General features: G+C 40.3%; 1 long non-coding RNA gene across 4 annotated transcripts in view; it reads right to left on the reverse strand.

The window, feature by feature from the left end:
* The window catches only part of LOC122025102, a 60,339-nt gene extending 57,668 nt beyond the window's left edge, over positions 1-2,671 (reverse strand). For 3 of the 4 annotated variants that reach the window (XR_006123604.1, XR_006123603.1, XR_006123601.1), the window contains exons 1-3: positions 2,119-2,670; positions 1,905-2,039; positions 1,069-1,128 (exon numbers count right to left, since the gene is read on the reverse strand). This is a non-coding gene — a long non-coding RNA (uncharacterized LOC122025102). Of the gene's footprint in view, positions 1-1,068; positions 1,129-1,904; positions 2,055-2,118 lie in introns of all 4 variants that reach the window. The other variant, XR_006123602.1, reaches the window with a different exon arrangement.
* Between the last annotated feature and the right edge of the window lie 12,763 nt (positions 2,672-15,434).

Below are 15,434 nucleotides of genomic sequence, written 5' to 3' on the forward strand. Positions count from 1 at the left end.
GTGGTGAGGGCTCGAGAGAGAGAGAGGGAGGCAGAAAGCGGTAGAATTGTATCATTAGAGTAAAATTTGAATCCTATGAGGACGCTTGGGGCCGGCAGTGGAGAAGGCACTTGGAGTGAGGTTACATTATTGCATCTTTACCATTTCCAGCTTTCAAAATTACATCTTTACTAATATATTATTTATGTGTTTTTACAGTTTACAAATCTCAACTACTCTAGAGTTGAAATTGATGAAGTACGGTTCGATTGGGCGGAATGCATGCTAGATTACATTTGAAGTGCGGTTCTACCTTGATGTGTTGTTAAAAGAATGTTCTATCTTGATTTTGATATCTATTAGCTAGCTTTTGATGTAAAAAGAATGTTTAGGTATTTTATGGATACTGTTGTAAGAATATTATTTATATAATTTGTGAATATTTGTGTATTTTATGGATATTATTGAATAAAGAATATTTGTATAATTTGTAAATATTTGTGTATTTTTTTTTGTTATTGTCGGTTTTAAAATCAAATTTGTGATGTTAAAAAATATACATATTACATCGATTTTCCACCGCTGCAAAACCGGTGTTATTAACTAATATTACATCGGTCATTTACCGCTGTCAAAACTGGTGTTATTAACATACAATATTACATCGGTTTTACATCGTTGATGAAACGGTGTCGTTAAGTGATACTACACCGGTTAATAACCGATTCGAAGACCGATGTCGTTAAGTGATACTACACCGGTTTTAACCCGATGTCTAAAATGACAGACTTTTAACATCGGCTTCATAGACATCGGTCGAAAATGAAATAGACACCGGTGGAAAACCGATGTCTATGAAGGTTTTTGTTGTAGTGAGTAGTAGTAAGAAGGGTGGTCGTTACATATATTATCATAAGTACACATGGAATATAACTCTAAATGCATAACAAATAATAACAAACAAATCTATGCTATAGGTATCAAGTAGTGACATAGCAATGATAGCTAAACACAACCATTACTACTAGCTATAAAATACTATGTATATCATAATGACAATAGCAAAAGAGATAAGTCAAAGGTACCTACCTTAAATGTAGATCGTTCTGAACTATCTCCACGTCGAGATACTCGTCTCGAATCAAAGTCCTGCAAATCCATGATGTATAGATTTAGCTAATTACATATAAATTAAATAGCTAAATCAAATCTTTAAACCCATCTAGGGTAACTACAAATCGAATATGATCTCAATTAAACACCAATTCACCCACATCCATTGATTGAATTAGATTTTACTCATCATTACCAACTCCTTAATGGATCCATGTAACCATTCTGGTTAACATGCTTCAATTATCCAAACAAGATATAAACTAACAACTCAACAAATGAATTCAACTAAACAATGAATCCATAATCCCAATATTTCATCAAACCATTAATCACCTCTCCACCCATTAATTCGTATGTGGAAATCCACCTAGTTAAACACAATATCAATTCAATGATTTTTTATTAACGATCATGTAATCATCTAAATCGCCTAAATAAGCCAATCATCCAATCAACTATTAATCCACTAAATCCAATTAATAAAAGATTATCCCACAACTGAATCAATTTCGGTTAACATAATCCACTCTAACAATTCCCCAAATAAATGATTACTAATGAATCCAAATCTACAACTAAATTCTGAATCCATCCACAATTGAAAGTGAAATCAAATCTCCATCATCAACAGTTCTCGACTAACACAATCATCCTTTAGTTTTAATCATAGTACAAGAACTATCTGCTCAAACTAACCTTCAACCACTGATCCACATATTCCAAACCAATACAAACCCTACTCAATCCAACACTATTAGCTAGGGATAGATTACTCAACACATTTAATCTAGTCAGATTCAGTTTATTACCCAAATCAATAGCTCTCGGCTCTATCAGCGACGGTGAATCTGTCCAGTAGTCCTCAGCACCTCAAGGATCACCAATCTACGATGGTGGCACGAATCCAGCACAACATGGGGTCGCCACAGCTACAAATCTACAACCTAGAATGTGCCAATCTGAAGACAAGTTGTAATGATTGTTTGACAGGGAAGAAGAATAAGGATAAACAACACCTCATACCTTCTTGTGGCCGACCAGGTGGCTACGACACTAGAGCACCAGCTCGAACGTAAACGGAGAAGGAGAGGAAGGATCAGCTTTAGTTGGTAATTGAGGCATCAGCGGCTAGAAATCAAAAGTAGAAAGAGCACAAAACAGTTGGGATTAAGGAAGAGGGCGGCGATGGAGGGGCTCCATGGCTCTCCCAATCATCCATGGTGTCTCCTCCCTCGAAGATTGTGTCTATTGCATCTCGGAACCGAACAACAACAAGAAAAGGTGTGAACGATGGTGGCGATCAAAGAAGAAGAAGCTCGCTCAGCCGATGGTGGATCGGCGATCCAGCAATCTAGGGCATGGAAGAAAGCTCGCTGCCAGCGTGTCCACGACCAAGAGAGGGGAGATCGAGTGTGGCTGGGCGAACTCGGGCAATCGGTGGAGGAGAAGGGATGCTCAGCCGTCGGCGATTAATTCCCTTGTGGCATAGGCGTCGGGGAAGAAAAGGAATCGAGCAGAGAGGAGGCGGCGGAAAGGGATCGGGAGGAAGAAAAGAGGAGAAGAAAATAAAATAAAATTAACCTTGATAGATATACCATAGGTTAATTAAACTTATCAACTCCCATTTTAATTGAGATATCCACATATTTCCCCTTAGCCTATAACTTTATCCCCTTAAACTCATTATACGAGCTCCGAAAAATTCTTAAAAAAATCCTAAAAATTTCTAAAAATTCTAATAATTTTATTCACCCATTAACCTTATTATTTTATTCTCATTTTGTTTAGTATTTTACATTCTCCCCTACTAATAAAAATTTGATCTCCAAATTTTATTATTTACCATAGGCAAGCACTAATAATAGATAAACAGAGAAATGTTGAACGGAACTCTAACCCACATACCTCAAGTAAAAAGATGGGGTATCGAGCTCGGATTGTATCCTCAAGCTCCCAGATAGCCTCGTCGTCAGAATGATACTATCATCCGACTTTAACCAGTCGGATAGTCTTGTTCCGTAGCTGACGCTCTCTGTGGTCCAGAATCTGTACCGGAATCTCCTCGTAGGTAACATTAGATGAATGAGAACTGATATATATCCGACCAAACATGTGCTGGGTTGGATATATATCCCCTCAGCACGGACACATGAAATACATCATGAATGCCTGCCAGAGCCGGTGGTAGCGCCAGATGGTAAGCTACCGCTCTAACCCTCTCCAAGATTTGGAAAGGCCCAATGTATCGTGGAGCTAGCTTACCTCAGAGGCCAAATCTCTTCACCCCTATCGTGGGTGAGACTCTCAAAAATGCATGATCGCCATTAGAGAACTCCAGGGGTCTACGTCTTTGATCCGCATAACTCTTCTGGCGGTCCTGCGCCTCTGACATCCTCCGTCCGATAGTGCGGACCAACTCTGCCTCCTGCTGAGATCTAGGAGGTCCCAACAGCTGGGCCTCCCCAACCTCCTCCCAGAGGGTGGGTGTCCGACAAGGCCTACAACGCCTCAAACGGTGTCATCAGGATAGCCGAATGATAGCTGTTGTTGTAGGCGAACTCTACCTCCAAAATCCATAATGCAAGACCTCAGCAAATCCTCTAATGTCCGGATGGTCTGCTCTGACTGTCTATCTGTTTGCAAATGGAATGTTGTACCGAAAACGAGCTATGTGTCGAAGGCCTACTGTAGACTCTGCCAGAACCGGGACATGAACCGTAGTTCTCTATCCGATATAATGCTTAAAGGAACACCATGTAATCTGATGATCTCCCGACAATACAGCTCTGCTAATCGATCCAGAGAATCGGTCTTCCGAATCGCTAAGAAGTGTGTGGATTTGGTTAATCGGTCAATGACTACCCAAATCGCGGCAGGGCCTCGTCGTGTCCTAGGCAATCCCTCCACAAACACCATAGTGATGTGCTCCCATTTCTACTCTAGAATAGGAATCCACTGAAGTAAACCGGCAAGCCTTTGGTGCTTAGTCTTCACCTGCTGATAGACTAGACATCTAGCTACAAACTTCGCGATATCTTTCTTCATGTCTTTCCACCAATAGGAACGCTTCAAATCTCGATACATGTGAGTTCCACCTAGATGGATCGCAAATCAAGAGCGATGAGCCTCCTGAAGTGGATTCTCCAAGATCGGGTGAGATTGAGGTACGCATAATCTGCCTCAGAAATAAAGAATACCCTCGTCATCTCGGGTGAACTCTGTCTGCTGCCCAGAAGCTAACTTGCTGCCAATGAACTGTAAGCACTGATCACCGGCCTGGGCCTCTTGAATCCTCATCCTAATCGACGACTGAGCAACCATGGTAACCAGAATACCCTGCTCTGTTTGTCTCTGCTCCTCAAGGCCCAACTCAGAGAAACCCTGAATCAAGTCCGTGACCAAAACTCGGTGGCATGCTAAAGTTGTTGGTTGCTACTCGGAAAACCTAATGGTTCCACTGTACAAAAATTTTGTAATACATAGGTCTGAACCTTTTCCTAGCTACCATGTGTTCTTTTAAATTAAACTTGGATCGCCTGTGGAACTTAACACGTTTGATCCAAAGTTTAATTTATTTGTTCTTTAAGGTTTAGACTTGGATCTCCTGCGGAACTTAACACGTTCGATCCAAATCACCTAGGTTATTAATTCCATTAAATATTAATTTCCAAAATTGGCTTCCAGGACTGCATGGCGAGGCACATGGCCTTCTTAGATATGGGAACAACCACCACCGCCTAGACAAAGCCTTTTAAGGAAAGCTAATATTTAATTTCCTTAAATAACTTTAGGTCAACTAAAAGAACAATCAAATCACAAGGAAAAGAAAAATAAAAGAACACAATATCGAAAACTAATTCGAAATACTAGAATCGCATGCCTCTTGTATTTGATATTTTTACAAAGAAATAAAACTAGTATGATGCGGACATTAAATACTAGTATACCTTTTCTTTTGCAAACAAAAAACCTCTAGGTCTTCTACCGTATTCCTCTTCTAACCTCGGACGTTGTGTGGACAACAATCTTCCGAGATGAGAAACCACCAAAGCATCTTCTTCTCCTCCTTGCAAGGTTCGGCCAAAACAAGAGCACCTCCAAGGATGAAGAGAAAACACTACCAATGCTCCAAGGGATGCATGCTTTCTCTCCTTCTTCTCCAAGCTAGAATCCGGCCACCACTTGATCTCCAAGGAGGATGAGAGGTTCAACCACAAGGATGGAGAGAAGAGAAAGGGAAGAGGTCGGCCACACCAATGAAGAAAAGAGGGAGAAAATAATAGAGGTTGTTCACCTTGAAGGCACCCAAAACCCCCTCTTTTATAATCCTTAGCTTTGGCAAATAAGGAAATTTAATTACAATAAAATTTCCTTAACTTTCATTGACATGAATTAATTAAGAAAAATTAAATAAAATTTCCTAATAGATCATGTCATGGCCGGCCACCTCATGGAGAGCAAACAAGGCAATTTTCAATCAACAATTAAAATTCCTTATTTGTCTTCGGAAATTTTAAAAAATAAAATTTCCCTTTAAAATTCCTTCATGGTTGATAAAAAGAAATTTCTATAATTTTAATTTTTCAACATGTGAATAATTTACAATGAAGAAAAATAAAATATCCTTCCAATCTACAAATAAGGAAAGAGATTTAATCTCTTTCTTTAATCTTTTGTAGAAACTTATAAAAGAGATATTTTAATTTTTAATCTCTCCAATAAATTATATCTTCCACATAAGAAAATTTTAAAATTAAAATTCTTTTCTAATTTAATAGGGTCGGCCACCTAAACTTGGGTTCAAGCTAGGGCCGGCCACCCATGGACCAAGGTTTGGCTGGCCCTAGCTTGGTTCTCAAGCTAGCTTGGCCGGCCCCTACACCATGGGTATGAAGGTGGGTATAGGTGGGTATAGTACTCTATAAATAAGAGGCTACGATAGGGACCGAGAGGAGGAATTGGTTTTGGTCTCCCGATAAAATTAAGTATCTCGTGTTCGCCCCGAACACACAACTTAATTTTATCAATAATAATTCATTCCACTAGAGAACTATTATTGAACTACCGCACCAATCCCAAATTACATTTTTGGGCTCCTTCTTATTATGAGTGTGTTAGTATCCCTGTGTTTAAGATGTCGAATGTCCACTAATTAAGTGAGTTACTGACAACTCATTTAATTAATATCTTAGTCCAAGAGTAGTACTACTCAACCTCATCGTCATGTCGGACTAAGTCTACCTACAGGGTTTAACATGACAATCTTTATGAGCTCCTCTTGGGGACATTATCAACATAGATTACTAGGACACAGTTTCCTTCTATAATCAACAACACACACTATAAGTGATATCATTTCCCAACTTATCGGGCTTATTGATTTATCGAACTAAATCTCACCCATTGATAAATTAAAGAAATAAATATCAAATATATGTGTTTGTTATTATATTAGGATTAAGAGCACACACTTCCATAATAACTGAGGTCTTGTTCCTTTATAAAGTCAGTATAAAAAAACGACATCTGATGGTCCTACTCAATACACTCTAAGTGTACTAGTGTAATTATATAGTTAAGATAAACTAATTTCTAATTACACTACGACCTTCCAATGGTTTGTTCCTTTCCATTTTGGTCGTGAGCTACTGTTTATAATTTATAAGGTACTGATAACATTATCTTATGTATGTGACACCACATACTATGTTATCTACAATATAAATTAATTGAACAACTACAAACAAATGTAGATAATTTGACCAAATGTGATTTTTTATTCAAAATAAATGTTTACAAAAGCTTAGGCTTTCAGTATACACTCTAACAAAAGTCCCTCTGGACTTCCGGCTAAGTGCATTGGCAACCACATTAGCTTTCCCTAGGTGGTAGCTAATAGTACAGTCATAATCCTTCAGGAACTCCATCCATCTCCTCTGTCAGAGATTGAGTTCCTTCTGAGTGAAAAGATAATTGAGACTCTTATGATCAGTGAGAATCTCAAATGTAATACCATACAGATGATGTCGCCAAATCTTCAAAGCAAAGATAATGGCGACCAGTTCCAAATCTTGTACTGGGTAGTTCTTCTCATGCTCCTTCAATTGACGAGAAGCATAGGAGACTACCCTGTCGTGCTGCATTAAAATAACGCCCAAACCTTGTAGGGAAGCGTCGGTGTATAGTATGAATCCGTCCTCTCCAAAGGGCAAAACCAGAACTGGTGCCGACACTAGTCTCCGCTTCAGCTCCTAGAAGCTGATTTCGCAGGCTTTTGACCACATAAACTTCACGCCTTTCCTGGTTAGGTGTGTCAAGGGCATGACAATGCAAGAGAAACCCTCAACGAACCGTCTGTAATACCCGGCCAATCCCAGGAAACTACAGATCTCCTGAACTGATTTTGGTTGCTCCCAACTGGTGACAACCTTAATCTTCTGAGGGTTTACGGAAATACCTCGGCAAGAAACCATGTGTCCCAGAAAACCAACTAAGGATAGCCAAAAAGCACACTTGCTGAACTTCATATATAGTCGATGTCGTCGAAGGGTCTCCAAGACTATGCGAAGATGTTGTGCATGTTCCTCGAAATACGAGTAGATCAAATTGTCGTCGATGTAGATGATAACGAACCGGTCTAGATACTCCAGGAAGACACGGTTCATCAAATCCATAAATACTGTTGGAGCATTGATAAGCCCAAATGGCATTACCAAAAACTCATAATGTCTGTATATAAGGCATACTCCACCATAAGATTACTAGCAATGAATCTGTAATCTGATCACCAATGACATATCACCAAATCCATAAATATCACACATGCCACTCACTATGTCACCATCAATAACATACCTAAATAATAGATCATCAAAATAATTACTCACTAATAGATCATCAAAACCAATATCCACTAATGGATCATCAGACAACCACATAACTCAACATTTAATCCAATAAATCATTAGAAATCCACATATCACAATATCTGATCTCATAATATCCCTAAACCTCAAACCATCCTCAACATTAATCAAATCTGATAATTTTCCAGTAACAAATTCTCATCTTGGTGTACTATTAAGATGTATAAATATATCACAATCCCACCTAAGATATATGACTACTGAAATACAAGGGATATCCCTTGACTCCCTGATCAATAATCAACAACTCTCCAAGTGGTAGAGATACAATCAATCCAAAAGATGAGTATAAAAACTCTACTAATTTTATCCAAAAATACCCAAAGAGTGTCAAATCTCATCCTTTCAAATACTCAAATATCCACAATAAAGGAATGATAACTCAAAAATCCAAAGGATCACTCAACCTCCTGACTAAGAGTCTACTCATCAAGGAATATCACCACAAATCTCATAATTATATCAGTAAATGTCTTCCGACAAATGTCGATAAAAGATTGAACACTCCAATCTGAATTATAACATCAAGACCTTGGTAAAATGATCATATGGTTAAGGTCTCAAGCTACTCGATGGAGACAATGTTAGTTGAGTCGACTAAACATTATCTTGTAACCATCCCTGTTGGTGCAGTAAGCATCCGACGATCGAACCTCAGTTTTGATAATGGCAAAGGGATTCAAAGTTAAGATTCCTTGTTATCTAACGTGGTTAAATAAGATTTCAGGAAAGTCCTAACTACGGTTAGGAAGGGGAAAATCCTAAGGGGGGGTAACCTTAGGTCCTAGGGGGTGGTAACCCTAGGTGAAGGAAAATCCTGTAGGATCAAAAAGAATTTAGATATCTTCACAGTAGCATGATATTGTCCACTTTGGGCCTAAGCCCTCATGGTTTTGCTCTTGGGCTATACCCAAAAAGCCTCATGCCAATGGAGATATCTTTCTCTTATAAACCCATGATCTTTTCCATGTGTTTTCAATGTGGGACTATGTTTGCAACCTTGCAACCCCAACAATCCCCCCCTCGAACAAAGGACCACAGGCTTCCCACGTCCGATCCTCGACCCACCAAGACTTCCTGCCCCTCGGTCCACCCGACCTACTAGGACTTCCTTGCCTAGCCGCAACTAGGACTTCCTGCCTGATGTCTGGTCTTCTTGATCCGAGCATAGGAGCCTCCATTTTCTTTGTTCGAGGTCAATATTGTACCCACATGGCTCAATCAGATTATAGCTCTTGTGCACAGTCGGCGATTAAACCTTCTGGTAGTCCGGGCTCTGATACCAATTGTAGGATTGAAAAGAATTTAGATATCTTCACAATAGCATGATATTGTCCACTTTGAGCCTAAGCCCTCTTGGTTTTGCTCTTGGGCTATACCCAAAAGGCCTCATGCCAATGGAGATATCTTTCTCTTATAAACCCATGATCTTTTCCATGTGTTTTCAATGTGGGAGTATGTTTGCAACCTTGCAACCCCAACAAATCCTAAGGGGGAGGGGGGGGGGGGGTAACCTTAGGTCCTAGGGGGCGGTAAACCTAGGTGGAGGAAACCCTAAGGGGCGGCAACCTTAGGTCCTAGGGGGCGGTAACTGTAACGACCACCCTTCTTACTACTACTACTCTCTAAGGATATAAGAAAATGAAACAAGTTTATGCTTAGAATCAATAAAAGTTTAGTCCTTTAATTCTAAGCTTACAGTAGTTGTTTCATTACTTTCCTGTCAGTTAGTGAGCATGTTTAGTATTCAGTTTTATTTCTGTATACCATGAGTACATGCAGCTTTGCTTTAGCATTTCAGTTTCAGTATTATTGCATTTCTTTTATGCACTTCGAAGTTTATGTGAGATAGATTAGTACTTACTAAGCGTTTTCGCTTATAGTTTTGTTTTCTTTCCTCCTACTGCAGATAAAGGAAAAGCTAAGATATGAAGGGAGACGACAGGGTGGTGATGAAGGTGTGTGGAGAGATCCAGAAGTAGCTGGCAAAATTGTCAAGACTTCCTTTTAGTTCTCTTTTAATGTTATATTAAATTTGGGATTGTAGTTGAGTTTATTTCTGCATGTCTAATTAGTCTCTTTTATTATTTGTGGAGTGCTGTAGTCGTTGCTATTGCTAGAGTAGTTTCTTGGGTTTTATTGTGATTTATTATACTGCGTTGTTGATTGATATGTGTTCCAGCCGCTTGTGGCTGAGTATATATTGCATGTATTGTCGAATATGGTCACCGGTACAGGGGAGATTCTGCCGAAATTTTTCGGTAGGGTTTCCATGTGATTTTTAATCATACCGATTAAGTAGAGTTAGTAGATAAGTAACGGTCATCCTTAGAGAGTAGTAGTAGTAAGAAGGGTGGTTATTACAGTTGGTATCAGAGCAGTGTTCCATTCTCCAGCATCACACACACACATCAGCATCATCCTTGCCGTCTCCAAGTAAGAAAGTATTTAATTTCTTTCTTTATTACTTTCCTTTATTACTATTTGCAGTATAAAGTAATTGTTTTTAAGTGCTTAAGTAAGATAGAAGATTTTGTTTCCCTTTTATTTATTCATATATATATATATATATATATATATATGATTAGAAGGGTTAGAGAAGCTATTTAGTTTTTTTCCTCTACATAATTAGATATCAAGAAGAGGACGTCCCCGTACCGTTCGTACTGAGGACCGAGTTCAAGAGAAGGAAGTTCCCAGAGCAACTGAGCTCAATCTTTTTGAAGTTGTGGCTCAACTCTAGAGACAAGTAGCGAGCAGCATCAAGTGATTGCCAATCTAATGGCCAATCAGAAGCCAAATCCTCCCACTTCCCTAACCATTAATGTGGAGACCCCAGTGGTGACTGAAGTCCCATCAGTTGCCCTGGAAATCGCCACAACACCTAGAAGACAAGAAGCATACCTCATCCAGTGGCTGAAGCTGAAACCAGAAAGCTTCTCAGGCACGACTGAGCCCTGGGATGCCCAGGCTTGGTTCAAGACACTTGAGAGCACAATGGAGCTTCTTGACTGGCCAAAAGTCGAGAAAGTTAAGTGTGTTTCTTCCTGCCTATCTGGAGATTCTTGTATGTGGTGGGAGCGAGTTAAGAGTAAGAGAGCAGTCAATTAGATGAGCTGGGTTGACTTCAAGATAGTGTTTTACGAGGAAGTCTTCCGTCAACGGATCACCAATAAACAGTATGAGGAGCTTATGGAATTCAGACAAGGTGACCTACCAGTAGAAGAAGCGGTTAAAAGATTTAACAGGCTAGCTCACCTTTGCCTAGAGTTAGTAAGTATTGTGAAAGAATGAGTCAGACTGATGCTCCTAATGCTGAGACCAGAAATAACACCTAATGTGAGTAGTGAAACTCACCGACCATAGATTGGTGAAGAGCTGGTCAGCAGGGCATTAGTGAGCACTATCTGAATAGCAACAAGGCACAACAAACGCAACACAAGCCAGTCAAGATCTAATACAAGACAGTGGGGAAACAGAGACCCCAGTCAAGTAATCAGAACTGGAAGGACAAATATAACAAGAAAGACCCAAGCAGGAAGATGTTCGGATAGTCTGTTAGTATCCAAAGGTATTTCCAGAAGAGTTACCTGGACTACCTCCCAACAGAGAAGTGGAGTTTGAAATTGAATTGGTTCCTGACACCAACCCAATTTCAAAAGCTTCATAAGGAATTTCTCTAGCAGAGCTAAAAGAGTTACAAGCACAACTACAGGAGTTACTTGACAAAGACTTCATTGGCCCTAGTCACTCACCTTGGGGAGCTCCTGTATTGTTTGTCAAGAAGAAAGATGGAACTATGCGGATGTGCATAGATTACAGAGCTCTAAATCAAGTGACGATCAAGAACAAGTACCCCCTTCCCAGGATCGACGATTTATTTGATCAGTGAAGAGGAGAAACAATGTTCTCAAAGATAGATTTGCGCTCTGGGTACCATCAGCTGAAAGTGAAGGAAAGGGATATACCCAGAATAGCTTTCAGAACCAGATATGGACACTACGAGTTTGTGGTCATGCCTTTTGGAGTGACTAATGCACTTGCGGTCTTCATGGACTTAATGAACAGAGTGTTCAGAGAATATCTTGACAAATTTGTCATCGTATTCATCGACGGCATTCTGGTCTATTCAAGGACCCCAGAGGAGCATGACACGCACTTGAGGAAGGTACTGCAGACTCTGCAGCAAAAGCAGCTTTATGCTAAATTCTCAAAGTGCGAGTTCTGGTTAAATCAGTTGGCATTTTTAGGTCACATTATTTCTAAAGAAGGTATTCAAGTGGATCCAGCCAAAGTGGAAGCGGTCAACAACTGGAGTAGACCCAAGAACGTCAGAGAGATCAGAAGCTTCCTTGGTTTAGCTGGGTACTACAGGAAGTTTGTGGAGGACTTTTCCAGGATAGCCTCTCCACTAACAGCCCTCACCAGAAAGAACAAGAGATTCGAATGGTCAGATAAATGTGAGCAGAGTTTCCAAGAGCTAAAAAAGAGATTGATCAGTGCTCCCATTCTGACTGTTCCACAGAGCGACAAGAGTTTCAACATCTACAGTGATGCTTCTAAGATGGGCTTAGGAGCTGTACTCATGCAAGAAGGAAAAGTCATAACTTATGCTTCCAGACAACCAAAGATTATGAGAAGAACTACCCTACTCATGATCTTGAGCTGGCTGCTGTGGTTTTTGCACTTAAACTCTGGCGACATTATTTGTATGAAGTTCAGTGTAGAATCTTCACAGATCATCAGAGACTTAAGTATTTCTTCACTCAGAAGGACTAAAACATGAGACAACGCAGGTGGCTGGAGTTGGTCAAAGATTACGACTGTGAAATCCTCTACCACCCAGGCAAAGCTAACAAAGTGGCAGATGCACTCAACAGAAAATCCAGTGCATCCCTGATGTCTTTGTCATCATTAGCCCTGCCACTACAGAAGGAGTTGTCATATTTTGGACTTAAAATTATTGAAGAGCAACTCTCTGCATCGACCTTAGAGTCCACATTGCTTGAGGAGATACAGAGAAAGCAAAGTGAAGACCCAGACATCCAGAAAATCAAGCAAGGGTTACAAAAAGAAGACAAATCAGAGTTTCGAGTAACAGACAGCGGGATTCTTTATCAAGGGAGTCGCATTTGCGTGCCCCATGATGAAGAACTGAGGAAGAAGATCTTAGAAGAAGCTCACAACACACCATACTCCATGCATCCTGGTTCTTACAAGATGTACCAAGATGTGAAACAGAGGTTCTGGTGGTCAGGACTCAAAAGAGACGTTGCTAAATATGTCAGTACCTTCTTGACATGCCAGAGGGTCAAAGCAGAAAACTAAAGACCAGGAGGAGTTCTTCAGCCTCTTCCAATACCAGAATGGAAATGGGAAGATATATCCATGGATTTCATAACAGGTCTTCCAAGAACCATCAATGGATATGATGTGATATGGGTAATAGTAGACCGATTGACCAAGTCTACTCACTTCCTAGCCATCAAGGTGTCCCACTCTATAGAGCAGTTGGCCCAGCTATATGTTAAAGAGGTAGTCAGACTTCATGGAGTTCCTAAATCTATCATTTCTGATAGAGATGGGCACTTCACTTCACACTTTTGGGAGTGCGTTCAGAATGCACTAGGCACTAAACTCAAGTTCAACACAGCTTTCCATCCACGATGTGATGGACAGAGCGAGTGAATCTTTTAGAAGATATGCTCGAGCTTGCCTGTTGGATTTGAAAGGAAGTTGGCAAGTATCTGTGCTTAGTTGAATTTGCCTACAACAATAGCTATCGGCCACCATCAAGATGGCACCTTATGAGGTACTATATGGGTGCGACATCACCGATAAAGAAGGAGAGAAAAGAAATGGAAGTAGAGTTGGGTATTCAGACAGAGATGATAGACGAGACCACTCAGGCGATCCAGAAAATCAGACAGAGAATTGAGACCGCCCAGAGTAGACAGAGGCCATTGGAATTCCAAGTAGGAGATTCAGTTTTCCTCAAGGTCGCACCTATGAAGGGAGTGATGAGATTTGGCAAGAAGGGCAAATTAAGTCCTCGCTATGTAGGACCTTACCTGATCATAGAGAGGATTGGGAAAGTAGCTTACAAGCTGGACTTACCACAAGACATGTCAGCAATACACAATGTATTTCATGTCTCCATGCTAAAGAAGTGTCTCCATGACCCGAGCCAAGTGATTCAGCCTCAGTTAGTGCAGATCCAAGAGGATCTTAGTTATGAGAGCAGACCTACACAGATAGTGGACAGAGTAGTCAAGAGATTGAGAAACAAAGAAGTACCACTAGTGAAGGTCGTCTGGCAGAACCAGAAGCACGAGGAAATCACTTGGGAGTGGGAGGACAGTATGAGACAGAAGTATCCAGAGCTATTCTAAGTTCGAGGACGAACTTTTTATAGCGTATGGGGGATTGTAATGACCCAATTTTCCCTATTTCGAGTTCTAAATGTCCATAAAAATATTTGGAAATGCTTTTAAAATATTCTAGAGATTTTTAGAAATTTTTAGAGTATTTTTATGTAATTTTTGGAGGTCGTTTAGTATGTTTACAAAAAGAAAGAAATTTTGACAAAAACTGTTGAAGACGAGGTTCAAACCCACGACCTCGGGTCGGACTGACCCAAGCAAAACCGGCCCAACCGGCTAAGCTACACGGTTTTGCTAATCCAATATGGAGAGAATTAGGTTTAAAGCATGGTTATAATTATAACCCGAGTATAAGAAAAGGAATTAGGTTTTTATTTTCCGGAAAACCTAAGGGTGTGTTTGGTACGCGCGTTTTTCATTTTCATTTTCTGGAAAATGCGCGTTTTATGAAAAATGATGTTTGGTTTATGTTTTTCGTGCTTGTTTTCTAAAAAAATAGCTAGCATTTTCTAGAAAAACAGAGAATAACAAAAAGTCATTTTCTATTTTCTAGAAAACGCGCGTTTTTTCAGAAAATGAAAATGAAAAACGCATGTACCAAACACATCCTAAACATTTTCTCTCAAAAAATCCCTCTCCTTCTCCCTCGCGACGGCGCCCTCTCTCTCGGCGGAAACGAAGAAGAAGCTAGGTTTTTGGGTCTCCGGCGCCGGCGAAGCTTTCTACCGGCCAGCCCTCACCCGTGGGTGGTCATCCCGACAGAGAAGAGCTCGCGGGCACAAGAAGAAGCTGGAAAATCTGTAAACCCGAGCCCTCCGAAAACCCTAAGAGCCTTCTCCTTCCTCTTCTCAGTTGTAAGTCCAAGAACGCTCGGTAAGTACTACTCACCTGTGGTAGGAGTTGTTCCGAGCTTCGATTTTCTTCCTTGCTCCGAATTTAGGGTTTCCGTTTCCTTTTGTTGCGGATTTTGCTATGCCGAGTGGATTTATAAGCTAGGGCTTTTATTCTATGCTCTGTTTATCTAGCCGAA

Source organism: Zingiber officinale, chromosome 9B (assembly GCF_018446385.1).
Source record: "Zingiber officinale cultivar Zhangliang chromosome 9B, Zo_v1.1, whole genome shotgun sequence".
Taxonomy (NCBI): domain Eukaryota; kingdom Viridiplantae; phylum Streptophyta; class Magnoliopsida; order Zingiberales; family Zingiberaceae; genus Zingiber; species Zingiber officinale.